The 16,450-nt window shown below is 41.1% G+C and overlaps 1 protein-coding gene and 1 long non-coding RNA gene across 2 annotated transcripts in view; both read left to right on the top strand.

The window, feature by feature from the left end:
- Positions 1-16,450, top strand: part of LOC129019137 (putative uncharacterized protein encoded by LINC01387) — a 79,018-nt gene that overhangs the window by 44,515 nt on the left and 18,053 nt on the right. The window lies entirely within an intron of this gene.
- LOC134738486 (uncharacterized) lies at positions 1,256-14,790 on the top strand. The gene is made up of 4 exons (XR_010124217.1): positions 1,256-1,438; positions 2,347-2,438; positions 10,371-10,539; positions 12,413-14,790. It is a non-coding gene; the product is annotated as an uncharacterized LOC134738486 (long non-coding RNA).

Raw genomic sequence — 16,450 nt, 5'->3', positions numbered from 1 at the left:
CACGCACCTATAATTCCAGCTACTCAGGAGGCTGAGACAGGAGAATCATTCGAACTCGGGAGGACAAAGTTGCAGTGAGTTGAGATGGCACCATTGCACTCCAGCCTGGGCAACAAAAGCTAAACTCCACCTCAATAAATAAATAAATAAAAAACAGTGAATTGTTACTTAAGTGTGTCTGCAGGAGCCTGCTTGTAGAGCACATTAGTCAATAATAATAATAGTAATAGCCTGGACAGCAGCATTCATTAGCTACTTACTATGTGCCAGGCACTGTTCTAAGCTGTTTGTCTATATTAACTCATTTAATCTTCTTATTATAATAGCCATATAAGGTAAGTACTGTTAATATTAGCCCCTTCCTAAAAATGAGAAAATCAAGGCACAAGGTAACTTGATAACAAGCAGGCTGGCCAAAATTACATCTCTATCTCTAATAAATGGCAGAATTAGCTTTGAACCCAGTGTCCAATTCTTGTTCCTAAATAGTTAACCACTATACTACACTTTCTATTTAACACTGAAATCAGAATTTTTTATTAGCGTGTTTGAGCATTTATAAAGCTTCCTGTAGCATTAAGTACTTTTGCAGATTACACGCTTATTTGAGAATAATCAGTGGAAAAAAATGTACATTTTTAATACATTTTCAAGGAAACAACAATGTGATCAGCAAGCCCCTGCAATGAATGATCAGATATCAGCTTTGAAGACTGTAGACTAGCAGAGAGTTTTCTGAACGCATATGTATACATGTAGGAGTGTGTGTGTGTGTGTGTGTGTGTGTACACGCAGGTGCGCAGGCATTTGCCCGCCGCAGCTTCAAAGAGAGATTGCCAGTTTCCTAGAGGCGCGATTGCTCAGGAACATGAATGAAAATCCTAAGACAGAAGAGACCAGCGGTTTAGCTGTCAGAATGCAGTGGCCTGCCCTCCTGACCCCTTGCTGACATTAAACAGCCCCCGCCCTGGAATGCCGCTCCTGGCCTGGCATCCTGGGAGCGTGTGTCCAGCCTGCGGGACGGAGATAAGCGTAAACCTAGCCTCTGATTCTGAACACTAGCTAAGGCTCCCGACAGTTGACAAGATTGATGATTTTCAGCTGGTATGTCTCCGGAACTGAGGAGGCCCTAGCTTTGATGTGTTGGTCAGATCAATTTGGCTTAAGTGCCCCAGTAAATGAATGCAAATGACTTAAGGAACTTTCTAACTCAAACACGAGCCACTAATCCACGTCTTTCAGACCAGAAGCTGAATCATCCAAAGGAGGTGCAGTATGTGGAGAAAGGGGTGCTTGTCTCCACCATTTTCTCCTTAGGAAGACTTCAATGTTGGAGACCTTTATTCTGAGTGCTGCTCTGGGGTGCTGTTCAAAATCCATACGTCTCATGAATTATGCTGCCAGATCTAGGAGGAGCCAGAGTCCTCTTCGGAACTAGGTAAACTGGGCTAATCAGAAACAGACCCATCTCACCCGCCAGCGAGTTTGCACCAGGGCCAGAGGAAAGCCGGGGCCTCTGGCTCCCACCTCCCATGTGGCAACCAACCATCAGGTTATGCTTGGCTTTGCAACGATCAGGAAAGACCTCACGTCTGCCTAACTGCAAAACGATTTGGTTGGCTTATAAATTGCTGCCTGTATCATGTGCTTCTGAATTAAAAGGAACGGATGGTTTTTAAAGGTTTATCTGTTTCATTATTAATGCAGAATGACTTCCTGCTGACAAATTTCGATTTTCACACAATTTCTTTGCTGATGCAGTATCTCTGCCACCCATGCTCTAGGGCAGCGTGGAGCCACTTCAGAGCACGCCTTTTGTGACCCAGCGCCCAGCAGGGTGTTCTTTTCTGAGTGCAAAGAGAGAATCCACTGACCTCATTTGCTTCCATCCTGTGAACCTCTCAGTGGGTTTCAGAACACCAGGGTCTGAGCAGAGAAGCTTCAGAATACTTTCTCCGACTAGAGAACTTTTTTATGGTGGGAGGAAAAAGTGTTGCCAGTCCCACTTCACAGACACCTGGAATTCATGAAGTCTGAGGACTTCTTTCATTTTACTTTCAACTAAAAGCTCTAGCATGAAACAGCAAAGGCTCACAGAGCTAAAGATCAGGAGGTGGCCCTTTGAGAGGGTATTCCGCCTGGATCCCTGGTGAAACTCCATCATTGAGCAGGTCTGTGATAGCCCATGTGGTCTGCTTTCTGTAGATAATACTCGTAGACTATGCTGCATAAATTCTCAGATTATTCAAAGATGAACAAACAGTTCAAATGGGCAGGTTTATGTGAGTGTTTCACTCTCAACCCTTTCCTTTTTTCAGTATGTCTCCTTATTTTTTTCCTCTCAAGCATATCTGCTTCAGAAAGCGTGGAAAGAAAAGAGCCTGGTGGGAAAAGTCTATCAAGTGATAATGACGTGCCCTTATGGAAAAAATTCTGGGGTAAGCAGAACTTGGGTTTTACTCTTAAGCTAACATGAGATGAGATTACTCTATCCTAACAAGATTTAAGCATCTTGTTTTTCTAAATGTTCAGTCATTTGTGTTAAAACAGAGGAAAATATGACATCTAACCTTTTTTTCCTGAGAAAATAATCACTGTCCTCCATGCTTTGCCTACAACAATCCTTTTTCCCCCCATTTACTGTAAGAGCTACAGTATCTGCAATTTGGCAAAATCACTACCCTCTCTGGGGTGTTTGATTTTGCCTTGTGTATTTGAGCTCTTGGTGTGTGCGTGTATGTGTATGTGGGTGTGTATGTGTGTGGATATGTATGTGTGTATATGAATGTGGGTGCATGTCTGTGTGTATGTGTGTACTGTCTGTGTATTCGTGTCGAGGTAAGGACACTCTCGGAGATGTAAGAAAGCACTACAACTGTTTATGGGGAATGAGTTCTTTATTTTTATTCCCCAAGAGGTTTTATAATTTTGTGTTTTTCAAGTTTGCATTAAAGAATAAACAACCTTCTATTTTGTAAGTTTTTTTTTAGATGTGTTCATTAGAAAGATCAGATCTTTTACTACTTGCCATTAACCAGTTTTCTCTTCAGTTAATCATCCACATATAACTCTCCAAAGAATAGATCTACTTTTGTTGTGATTTTTCCAAAGGCTGTTTTTGCTTTGTCTGTTAAAAACAAATAGAAAAAAAGGGAAGGAGGAGACGAGAGAGAATCCTGCCCTTTTAGCATATAGAGTTCTGAAATAAAAGACCGAGTTGTACAGAAAAGCCGCCAACACCATCATTTGTTTTCTGTGGTTTCTGATGATTCTTTGTGGAGCAGTTTTCAAATGGAACATTTTCTTGCTATCACAGGAAAACAGCACACTCCAGGGTGGATTCTGATTTCTGTGGCTAAAATCTCTATCTCCTATTTCCAGAAGCAGAAACACAAATGAGGTCTGATTTTCTTTTGGTTGAAAACTTAATGGAAGAAAAAAATAGAACATTTATGCATAGAAATAAACACATACTCACAAAGGAATACAGGAAAAACTGGGAAATCTGACTAAGATCAGTGGATTACATTAGTGTCAATTTCCTGGCTCTGATATTGTACTACAGTTTTACCAGACATTATCACTGGGAGAAACTAGGTTAAAAAGTACATGAGATACCTCTGTATTATTTATTATAATTGCCTGTGAATCTACAATTATCTCAAAATAAAAAAATAATTTTTAAAAAATTTGGAAAAGTAACAAAACGAAACTAAATAGTACCTTAAAAATAAAAAATATTTAACATTTGTATTTTGAAAATAATTAAAAGCACTTGAAAGAGATTGTGGCTTTTCTGTTCATTCTTTTCTAAATTACTGGTAACTTATCATAGTACCTAAAACATGAAAGGAAACAGGTATAGTATACTTCAATTTGTAAGTTCAGAGGCTATTTTTAGTGGATTAAACCAATAACCTAAATTATCGTGAGAATTATGAGGCCAAGTTTTTACCTACTTTGTGATAATTTAGGTTGAAGACACATTATACTCTGACTAGCGACGTCTAGGTAGAATTAAAACTTTATAACTTTGGTTAGTAAAAACGATGCAATTAGATAACTCCATTATCCTTTATGGCTATAATAAAGACCTTCGCCAAAACAAAGAATATGAGTATGTTTGCTTTTCAGGGATGGGAAAAAGAGGATTCTAGGAATAACCATTAATATTCAGAATGAAATGTGGGTTGAGATGAAAAGATAATACTTACCCCTTTAACAAACCATGTAGGCTATTACAGTGGATGAAGAGGTTTTAAAAAGCAAAATCTCTATCATCTATTTATCTATTAACTCTTTTTTTTTTTTTTTTTTTTTTTTTGAGACAGAGTTTCGCTCTTGTTGCCCAGGCTGGAGTGCAGGGTGCGATCTTGGCTCACTGCAACCTCTGCCTCCCAGGTTCAGGCAATTCTCCTGCCTCAGCCTCCCAAGTAGCTGGGATTACAGGCACTCGCCACCATGCCCAGCTAATTTTTTTTTTTTTTTTAGTAGAGACGGGGTTTCACCATGTTGACCAGGCTGGTCTCGAACTCCTGACCTCAGGTGATCCACCTGCCTTGACCTCCCAAAGTGCTGGGATTACAGGCATAAGCCACCGTGCCCAGCCTGCTTTAGATATTTTCTGATATACGTTTATGTCATTATAAAACTGAGAGACGGAGTATTTGTAGCAAAAATTTTAGAGACCAGACTTCACAGAAAAGGAATAACTAAATCCCTTCTGAAGGATATCTTACTACCTAACCACCTGTCAAAGCCTGTGAGATTTACTAAATCCCTGCTACAACACAACAAAGCTCTACAGACAACTTGAACTCGAGATTTGGTTTTGGTATGTGATTTTGTCATGTTTGGAGAAAGTGATGATGTTGAAAGAAAAGTGTCTCCTCTTTAAAATATGTTCCTTAAGAGACTGCCTTGGAGCGGTAGATTAGGTCTCATTTCCATTCAATTCAAATTGGGCTTAAAATGTAATTCCAGGCCCTGGCAGCTACCACAGGATGATATGCTCCCTCAGTGAGAAAAAACTTGGCACTTTAAACTGATGAGTAGGCCGGGTGTGGTGACTTACGCTTGTAAATCCTAGCATTTTGGGAGACCGAGGCTGGAGGATTACCTGAGGCCAGGAGTTCAAGATGAGCCTGAGAAACATAGCCAGACTCTGTCTCTACAAAAATTTTTAAAATTAGCTGGGTGTGTTGGCACACACCTGTAGTCCTAGCTACTCAGGAGGCTGAGGTGGGAGGACTGCTTGAGCCCAGGAGTTTGAGGCTGCAGTAAGCCATGACTGTGCAACTGCATTCTAGCCTGGGCAACAGAGTGAGACCCTGTCAAAAAAATAAAAAATAAAACCCAGAGATCTTTGTGTTTCTTCTTTGCAAGAGTAGGATCAGCTCAGGCCGCTGCGGTGGGGCTGAGCCCACAGATAAGGATTATGTCAGCTTGGCTTCTAAGTTTGAGGAGTTAAAAGGAGATTGAGCAAGAGATTTACGGCTGGCTGCCAGAGGAACACTTCAGGTCACCGAGGCTTATGGAACTACTCGAGTCACAGTATGTGAAACGCAAACAGCTGTCTGCCTTACTGAGGCCAAACCTGAGTGAAAACGCATGGCTGTGGAGTGTAGGGGCAGGAACTTAAACACACACACAAGGTGAAGGAGGGCCTGCAGACAGTCTTATGAGCGGTCAGCCACTTCTCTGTTAACTAAAGCCTTCAAACACCTTTTTTCCTGTTTCTGATACTGCTTGGGGAAAATAACCAGGCAGTTGGTCTGTGTCCAGGCTACTGTAATAACAGGATTACCATTTACTCGGCACCTGATTACTGATTACCACATGCCAGCCATTTCATGTGGCTTATCTCGGTGTATGCTTACACTACCCATAGGCCATAGGTACTATTACTATTTCCATTTCACAGACGAGTAAGCTAAGGCTTACAGAGGTTAAGGAACTTGCCTCAAGTCACATTCTTTGGAGTAATAGAACCAGTACTGAAATTCGAGCAGCTGGCCTTAGCGCATGCGCTCACTAAACTCACTACTGTGTATAGCTCTCTCTCTCTGTGGCAGCTGATGAGGCGGGAGCTGCTGGTGGAAATTCTTCATGGGTCTCTTGTGTTTCTAAATATCTCCATTTTGCTAAAAGAGGCACTAGCCGACTATGTTCTGGGCTATATCTTCAAGAATGCCTATATAGCAAATAGTCTTGGAAGACACAGATGGCACTGTCTCTGAAGCAAAGGGCAGGCATGCTTGGTGCCTAGTTTAAAAAGTCCGAGTTCGCTACATTCAAGTTTCCTCTACCACATCATGACTGCTGTGTCTGCACATCATGACTGCTGTGACTGCTGTGTCTTCTGGCCCTCTTTGCATTGTCCTGTGGGAACTGGGGAGTAGGGAACCAACAGAAGTGCAGAAGTCCCAGCTACTGTATTGCTGTGAAAACTAAACCATCCTTTTGTCTCTCTCCCAGTAGTCTCATGTCTTCTACCAGCTTCCCTGGGATGTGGCCTGCTAACTTAGTTTGCATTTGTTCTATTTCATGACAGTAGGAGGGGCTAGATTAGAAAAGGAGCTAAAATAGGCCAAGTGCGGTTGCTCACACCTGTAATACCAGCACTTTGGGAGGCTAAGGTGGGTAGATCACTTGAGGTCAGCAGTTTGAGACCAGCCTGGCCAACGTGGTGAAACCCTGTCTCTATTGAAAAATACAAATATTAGCCCAGCATGGTGGTGCGCACTTGGAATCCCAGCTATTTGGGAGGCTGAGGCAGGAGTATCACCTGAACCCAGAAGGCAGAGGCTGCAGGGAGCCAAGATGGCACCACTGCACGCCAGCCTGGGCAACAGAGTGAGACTCTGTCTCAAAAAAAAAAAAAAGTGGCTAAAATAGCTGATGGACTCTATGGAGACAATCTCATCGTTCCCAGAAGGAAGGCAGAGAAGGATTTAATGCAGAGCAGTGAATCCCCTGGGCTTATGAACCAAACCACTTGTCTACCCAGTTTGTTATCCTTTGAATGTTAGAGTGGATACTCGGATGCTCCATCCAGATGTTACCTTCAGAGCTGGGACACTCATTTCCCAGCTGCTGGAAGCATTGGCAGTCAAAGATTCTCATCTGAGTCCTTCTCCGTGAATTATCTTAAGCTACCTTGCCCAAGGATGGCCTCCTTCTACGAGTCTGCGGCTGTGGGCAGGTTGGGGGAAGTGAGGGAGTGCAGAATTTTCTGCCCTTGCTTCAAAGCAGGACAGTTCTGATGTTAGCTCCAGAGCTTCCTTTGGGAGAGGTTCAGTTTTCTGCCTTGTTTTGTGTGCGTGTGTGCAGACATCACAGTTCAGCTCCTTCCTCTGCTAAAATGTACTCCCTTCACTCACAGCACTGACTTAGAGGGGCCTCTGAAAGAAATTTCCAGTGTGCAATCTCAGTGCACAAATCTTAGAGAATGTTTCCCAGGGAAGTGACCAAAGACAGTTCTCTTATAAATCATGATATGCAACAAAAGGTCATATGAAAACAGTGCTTCCCAAGATTTTGTGTGCTTTTAGTCACCATTTTTTGGTATCCATAGGCTTAAATAAGCCATTCAAATATTACCTATAAGCTTGACAAAATAATATAGTTACCTCAAATTCTGATAGTTACATTAAAGAAATTATATTTTTTAAACATTAAAATTTTGATAATTTTGTAGTATATTCACCGAATTGCTTTTTCTAACACACTATTATACTAATAAGTAAAAAGTAATAGAAAAATCTTTAACTTATTATAAAATGCCCTGATGGAAATTTTGGTATAATTGAATTTCTGTTTTCACTTGAGATACAGGTACTTTGAATGTTTCATAGATTATGTAAATGGAACAGTGGGAAGCAAGTTACACCATTTAATGTGTCCAGGAAAAATAAAATAACCTCCTTTCCTACAGAGGGAGGCAAAAAGACCATAAGCTTTGTTGGAATGGAAAATTTGGAGCTTTGCACAACCTCTGAAGTATAGATTTGGAGGGGGAAAGTGGTAATGAATACACCAAAACAACTTCCTCGCTTTGGAATTGACAAGAATAGACCAGTAAGGGCAAGGATAATATACAGTAAGAGCAAAGATAAGATACAGGTAGAGTAGGTCAGTACCAGGCTGATGTGATGTCAGTAACATTAAGGAACCCAACCTTTTGTTAAATGATGTCATCAGCTTTTTTTTTTTTTTTTGAGACAGAGTTGCCCAGGCTGGAGTGCAGTGTTACGATCTGGGATCACTGCAAATTCCACCTCCCAGGTTCAAGGGATTCTCATGCCTCAGCCTCCCAAGTAGCTGTGATTACAGGCGTGCGCCACCACGCCCGACTAATTTTTGCATTTTTACTAGAGATGGGGTTTCACCATGTTGGCCAGGGTGGTCTCAAACTCCTGACTTCAAGTGATCTACCGGCCTTGGCCTCCCTAAGTGCTGGGATAGCATAGTTACTGGTTGTTTCTGATTCGAAAACTAAGTGTGGAAATAAGACCTCCCCAGCTCCTGCAGTTATAAGCTTTGTCCCGTTTGATAAACAAATCAGACTTTTTTTATGCTGGGAGTAGTTTAATTTTCAAACTCTGCTGCAGGGGAGACTATTCCTTCATTATATTAAGGTAAAAGCAGCACTAAGCTATTTTAAAGTTTTATTTTTTAAAAGAAAGTTTTACATGAAACATGAACATTTCTCATGAATAAATGCATTATATTTACAAGTTTCATTCTTGTCATGCAACAAGTTGAACCAGTTACTTTTAATCGAAATAATGTTATGCAAGATTTAATAGACCAATACTCAACTCAGTTATGTAAACAGACAAGGCAAGCTTAATGCTTTGTAGTCTGCTAGACATTTTGCTTGGTTAGAATGGATCTCCCACATAAGCACAATCTTTAAATTGAAAAAGGAAGTCCTAGCGATAACAAATATACAAACAAAAAGGAGTATTAGCTTAAATCCTTGTTTAGCTTATCTGAAGTTGCATACAATAAACAGAGTTTCATTGTGTTCCAAACAACTCATATATTGCTTCATAAACCTGGTATCTTATTATTCTAGACTTCAGACAAAAAATGAGGTAACAGATTGAGCAAGTTTCTGTTTCATCCATAGAGATACTTAAGGTGACACTACAAAGAAATTTTGGGCTGGGCATGGTGGCTCACACATGCAATCCCCACACTTTGGGAAGCCGAGGCGGGATGTTGCTTGGGGCCAGGAGTTTGAGATCAGCCTGGCCAACATGGTGAAAACCTCTCTCTACTAAAAATACAAAAATTAGCCATGTGTGGTGGCACGATCCTGTAATCCCAGCTACTTGGGAGGCTGAGGCATGAGAATCACTTGAACCCAGGAGACAAAGGTTGCAGTGAGCTGAGATCACTCCACTGCACTCCATCCTGGGTGACAGAGCAAGACTCTGTCTCAAAAAAAAAGAAAAGAAAGGAATTTTGTTCTACAACGGTGACGTTACAAAGAATACATAATTGTAAGGGAAACATCTTCCCCATGGGTATGAATAGTTTTAAATTTTTGGAATTAGAGATATACAGGTTATTTTAAAATTGTTATCTAAAATCATTATTGCTCAATAATTTTCTAGCAGGTGAAACAGACACAAAGTTTAACCAGTTGAAATTTGGGTGGTAAAAATGCAGACAAGGGGTTATCTCGAGATCAGCATTCAACTCAAAGGCAGTCCAGTCCAGTGCCTTTTGTGTGTGTTTGTGTGTGAGTATGCATGCATGTGGGTAAATGATCAAAGACTCTTAATGAGACCTAAGATTTCAAAGTTCTCCTAAGCAAGCAAATGTACATGAAGTACCTAATGCAATGGCTGGAATATGAAAAGGCCTCAATGTATGTCAGTCTATGACTCTGCATGGATGGAAATATTGCCTGTCTGTCTTGATATCTCAGATAGATTTACTCAAGTCAGGCTTGCATTGCAGCTATAGAAAATTCCAAGCAGTTTTTTGATACCTACCTGATTGCTTTTCTAGTCAACACCCCTTACTGACAAATACTTCAGAAGCCACTCTTTCTGGCAGTTCTGGGCTATGCTCTGGGATCACTTGGGGGTCTTAAAAGCTGGGCAGAATCACCCCAAAGCTAAACAATTGAAAACAATGTAGGAAAACATGGAGGAGAATGGGTATGGGCTTCTTCCACGTGGGCGAAACAAGACAGTCAAGACAGTCATGAATCAAATTTTAAAATCAGGTCTACCAGATTTTGATGTCTTTATGACACATTCTATTACTCAACTTTGGAAAAGAGTATCTTGAGTCATGTGAATAAGCCTAGTACTTGCATTTTGAATGGGTCCTTCCTTTGGTGTTTACAGTTCAGAAACAATAGAGATACCAAACAAGATAAGACTAAGCCACAGAGATATCTGAAAAGCTGCCATCAATCAAACCTCTTTGTGAAGCCGGTTAGTGCAGGTTCCATTGTTCTAAGGAGCAGGCAAAAGGAACAAATAAAATCCAGCTGTTTCTTCACTCTTGCACCAGGTGAGTCCCAGTATCAATACTTCATTCATTGTGGATTAAGGGGAAAGTGGCCTTCATTTCCTTTCTCATTCCATTTTGAAACCTCAGATTTCTTTCTTTCTATCAGTGATACCCAGTTGGTGAGTCATAGCCACCTGGGCTCTAGTTCTGGCATTGCTTGCAATGTCATCATGAGAACCTGATAGATGGTGTTAATAGCAGAGTTTAGACTTACTGATCAAGAAAAAAATACTTTTAGATTGCTTACCTTTGGAGGGTTTTGCTATGTTTAAAGAAAGTCAGTTTTTGACACTCAAATTTAATTGACTGCCCTATATAGCAGTCATTTCCCATGATAATTTTTTTCACAAAATAAAGGAATTTAGTGCGCTAAACGTTTCATGAATGGTGGGATGTTGATAAAAGTAAAGCTATGAATTGGGAGGGTCACGTGAACCAGTATTTAATTGCATTTGTGCCACTTGGCGTTAGACCCTTTCTCTACTCATATTCACTCTACCTCTGTTGTTCATAGTTTCCTTACTCACAAATTAACATTAGAATACATTGGTCTCTAGAACTGTGTGATTTTTGTGAACTCTAGAAAAACATCTTGTGGGATGGATTTCTAGATTTAGAAATGCTTTTAGCATTTATTAACACCCATAACCTAGGAAATAAAAGTAATAAGAAAAATATTTTGGTAAGACAGAAAATCTGTTTTCATTTCTCCTTTTTGATATTTGTAATTGGTTGGGGGAGAAAGTTCTTGTGTGTTCTTGTGTGGGCATAAATGTGCTAATGAATTTGAGATGAGGAGCCAATGTGTTTAAGAAAACTCTCCCTTATGATGTTTTGCATACATGTATATTCTCTTTCACTCTAGATTCAACTTTGAATAAACACCGTGCTCTCAGCCAAGGAAGAGTAAATCTAGCATTAGTCATGACTGTCTTGTTTCGCCCACGTGGAAAAAGCTCACATCCATTCGTCTCTGTGTTTTCCTATATTGTTTTCAATCTTTTAGCTTTGAGAGATTCTTCCCAGCTTCTAAAACTCCCAAGTGATCCCTGAGCATAGCCCAGAACTACCAGAAAGAGTATTTCTCCAACAAGTTTCCAAAGTATTTGTTGGTATGAGGTATTGACTACAAGAGCAATCAATAACTCTGCTTGGAGTTTTCTATAGCTGTAATGCAAGCCTGGCTGTAATAAATCCATCCAAGGCACCCAGACAGACAGGCAATATTTTCATCCATGTGTTGAGGCCTTTGCATATTCTGGACAATGTGGGTTAGGCACTTCATGTACCTTTCTTTGCTTAGTCTTCACAACAGCTTGGTGAATCAGGTAATAATAGTATAGTCTCCACTTTGTTGAGAGTTTAGGTAACTTGCTCAAGACCACTCAAACATTTGCCCCTGGTTCCAAATGCTGCAGTCTTAACTACTTAAAACATTGTTGGTCAGACATGGTGGCTCACGCCTGTAATCCCAGCATTTTGGGAGGCTGAGGCGGGTGGATCACCTGAGGTCAGGAGTTCGAGACCAGCCTGGCCAACAGGGTGAAACCCCATTTCTACTAAAAAGACAAAAATTAGCTGGGCGTGGTGGTGCACACCTGTAATCCCAGCTGCTCAGGAGACTGAGGTGGGAGAATTGCTTGAACCCAGGAGGCAGAGGTTGCAGTGAGCCAAGATCGTGCCACTGCACTCCAGGCTGGGTGACAGAACGAGACTCCATCTCAAAAAAAAAAAAAAAAAAAAAAAAAATTTTCGTCTGTACTGACAGCCCAATGCCCTGATAGATGACTAATTAAGAGTATTTTAACCCCTTTTACCTAAGAAGAAAGATTTGAATTCTTCTCCTGACATGCTCATGTCATGTATTTTCCAGATAAAACCCTCCAAAACCCCTCAAGGTGAACCTCATGTCAACCAAAACCAAGGCGTGAGCCAGAGCCTAAACAGAGGAAAGAAAATAGAAGAGAGAATTCTAGCGACATATCTGGTCATCATTCCAAGCAACCTGGTTGAACTTTTGCATTGACAAACAACTTTTTCCAGAGCATTTTTAAATTTACAAGCTGGTTTGCAACAAAGCTTTTCAAAAAGAAGTCTTTATGATGGTAAATCTTTCAAAGAAATGTGTTCTAGACCAAGAAAGGCAAACCTTTCATGTCTTGTTTAGTCTCTAGCATGCTTGTTTGCAAAACACAAGCTCCAGTCTGCATGTTTCTGCAGTCAACTGACTGTCTTAGAAAATATCTCAAAATCAATCTGTCCCCGTGCTTGCTTATGATTCGCAGTAATCCTCTGTTTGTAGTCACAAGTTGTCAGGAGAACATCATGTAAGGCATGGTATGAACACTTAAGAAATCTTGAAATCAGAAACCTCAATTTTCTTTCTCTTGAAGTGTTCCTAAGGGATGAAAAATGAGAAATGAAATTAGCATCTACTGTTACCTCATTTAATTCCTTCAACAATCTTAAGGGTATTATTGTCTCCAAAAAGAAACCAAGGCTCAGAGAAAAGGACTGACTTGCCCTGTGACCTATGACCAGGGGTCCCACGCTGGGACCCAGAATTCTGACTCGAACCCAGTGCTGGTTCCCTGTGTCCCAGAGATGGGCAAGATAAGATGTTCTTTAAAACTTTATGCTTGCTGGGCACCTCAAAAAACCCTTATGAATTCTTGCTTAAGTTATTTTGGCATAATAATATCACTAAGTCCATTGAAAATTAAACTTTTAGAATCTCTGTTATATGGCTAGATCAATACTAAACTACACCTTTTTTTCCAAGTCCCTGGAAAAAGTGAAATTATAATTTTTGACTACATGGGAGAGCTTTGGTGCCTCATACACTTGCATTAAATGCAGTATCCTTTAAAATAATAGAATATGTATTTGTGAGAGTAAAAATTTATACATGCAGCAGTCCATAAGAGAATTAGATCCAGAAATTGTAACTTGAAAGAGTTCTAAACTCTTAGAACAAATTGATTTAAATTTGAATAGTACTGAATATGAATTGATGGAAAGTGAATATTTAGAACCCCCTTTTGTGAATTTCAGTAAGCTGACATTTGTTAGCTCCTGACGCAGGAGATTTCTGAGTCAAGAACTAAAGGTACCTTGAATTACCTGACAGATAATCATACAGAGATGTGAAGTCAAATGTCGTGTTCCATTAAAGCCTAATCTGCAGTTGCAGGAAGGTGGACAATCTTGCCTAAACATTTGACAGATTTGGAATGTCTCTTGCCATAGACATTTAGCATGAACCAGCTTCATTGTCCTAGTATCTGTCACACAGAAATGGTCCCTTGCTCGGCTTCTAATGGATTTGCTGCAAAGGCTGTGAGGAATGAGTCACACTCAGGGACACAATGACACAGGAACAGCTTCTACAACACAATCCTCTGCAATAGAGAAAGCTGTGCCTCTCCCCAGGGACCTGCCTATACAGTCGGTCTTCTTTCCACTAAGGAGGCATTCCTGAGAGCCCCCCATAAATTAAGGACAACTTCTCTAGGTAACTACTAAAAAATAAGGCCAACAAACTAAATCCTTGGGATATGAAATATTAATGTGATGGGAATTACCTTAATAGGAAACAATTGAGTATACACTGTATTACATAAGTGAGGCTTAAAAAAAAAATAACATTGAGTTCCGAGCCTTTTTTTTCCTCCTTGGAAAATGCCTTGAAATCTTTTCCATCAATACAGTCTAACAGTACAGGTTATGGGTGACATATAGTTTCAAGGCAAATTGCAGCTTAGTTGGTCAAACTGTTTCAGTAGGAAAAAAATGACAATTTGAAAGAGTTCTGGAAGGGCTAACACCAAACAGTTCCATCTTGACCTCAAACCAACGCAATCTGCAAACAAGTCAATATGTGAACCCAAAGGAAGAATTCTGCCCCAGCCTAAGAAAGGGACAACTTTTCCTTCTCTGGAATCAAAATGTTCCATGAAATTAAATCATTGATTAAAAGTTGGGGAGGCAAAGACTGTCAAAACGTCAGTTAAGATACTTTAGGCTGCAAATCTGATTCACCGTTGCTTAAACGATAAGAAATAGTATCTGCACAGCTGGAAGTCCAGGATGGGATGGCTTCAAGTTTGGCTCTATCCAGGGACTGTCTCTCAATTTTCTGTTTAGTGGGTGTTGTCCTAGGCTGGCTTCACTCAAGGGGATAAAAGTAAGTATGGTCGTCCCAGGCCTTATATCCATCTATACAACATTCTGGGGAAGAGGTTTCTGGAACCTCTAGTACTAATCCATATACCATGGGAATGACAGGTACTGATAGGCTTCAACCTGAATTCCTTAAATTAATCTTTGTGAAAAGGAGGCTGGGATGACCTTGATTGAGTTAAAATAGTCAGGGCTTCACCTGTGGAGTGGAGGATGAGATCAGTTTCCTACAACCCACATCCTACACAAGGGGTGAGGGATGGAAGGAATGCTGGAGACTACCACATGCCCGCTGATATTCATGAAATCTTGGTCTTTTGTGTTTCACAATAAACTCTTAAGAACATTGTGACTATTTTATAGATGTGAAGGTTTTTCAGAGGAATTTATTGTAGGGAAAACAAAAAGATCAATGAGTTTAGGCTTTTAGGCTTAAACTCTCTCTGCTCCCCTGCATTACACTTTTATTCTTATGCTGTGACAGCAGACCCTCCTCCCCTATTGGCCACTCCCTGTGCCCCTGCTAGTCCTCTGGGCCCTCTGTCATTCCCACTGTGGCCACTGTTGAAGTGACTGGCTTCCTACAGGCACTGACCAGCTTTGAGCAGGTGGCACCTGCCAGCCCCTTGCTTCAGGCCGCTCCCTGTGCTTCTGGCTCCCTGCCGTAGGGTTCACTGTGGATGCCTAAGGAAACCTGCCAGGCAGTGTAGGGAAGTTCACACCTACAGGACCGTGCACCCCCATGTCCTTCAGCACATCTCAAGAAGCTCCTCAGAAAGTGCAAGGGTCGAGCCCCAGAGGCATCTTGTATCAACTTCCCTTCCTTTCTTCTTCCACTCCCTCTGCCCCTCATGCCAATCCCTCCTTTACCAAATAAATGCCTTCCTTCAGGGTTGGAATCAGTCTGTGCTTTCAGGGATGCTCTGGACAGCATTAACTCTTAGGTGACAGTTGTGTAGCATACGTCTATGGAGAATGTAAATGTTACCTTGCAGACACATACATTAGCCCCCAAACTTCTGAAGACTAAAGCAAATACAAGTCTTGAATTCTGTGCAAAAAGCCAGATTCCCTATTCATTAGAGTGTCTTATGTAACACCCTTCTCTCTCCACATCCCATCATCTTTCTCCCTAGACAGTAGCTGTCTCGTCATTTTTATCATGTCTGGCCCACGAGTTACCTATGTATGTGCATTCTCAGAGAGTTAAAGTGGCTCAAAAGAGGGTTAAAATGAAGGTAGAGGCCGGATACAGTGGCTCATGTCTGTAATCCTGGCACTCCGGGAAGCCGAGGCGGGCAGGTCACTTGAGGTCAGGAGTTTGAGACCAGCCTGGTCAACATGGTGAAACCCCATCTCTACTAAAAATACAAAAATTAGCTGGGCATGGTGGCAGGTGCCTGTAATCCCAGCTACTTGGGAGGCTGAGACAGGAGAATCGCTTGAACCCGGAAGACAGAGGTTGCAGTGAGCCAAGATTGCACCATTGCACTCCAGCCTGGGTAACAAGAGCAAAACTCATCTCAATAAATAAATAAATAAATAAATAAAGTGAAGGTAGAGATGAAGCTACACTGGAGGAACAAACAAAGTGAAGGAATTGGAGAGACAAGCTCACGCCAGGGATGACCCATGTGAAAAGAGACGACAGCTGGAAGGCTCACATTGTTATACCCCAGACTCAGTCCTGTGCAGATTTAGCTTTCATCACTGGCCTGCTGCCCAAGAT

The sequence above is a fragment of the Pongo pygmaeus genome, chromosome 17 (assembly GCF_028885625.2).
Source record: "Pongo pygmaeus isolate AG05252 chromosome 17, NHGRI_mPonPyg2-v2.0_pri, whole genome shotgun sequence".
Lineage (NCBI taxonomy): Eukaryota > Metazoa > Chordata > Mammalia > Primates > Hominidae > Pongo > Pongo pygmaeus.
Note: the sequence above shows the minus strand (reverse complement) of the source record. Positions and strands in the feature narration are given on the sequence as shown.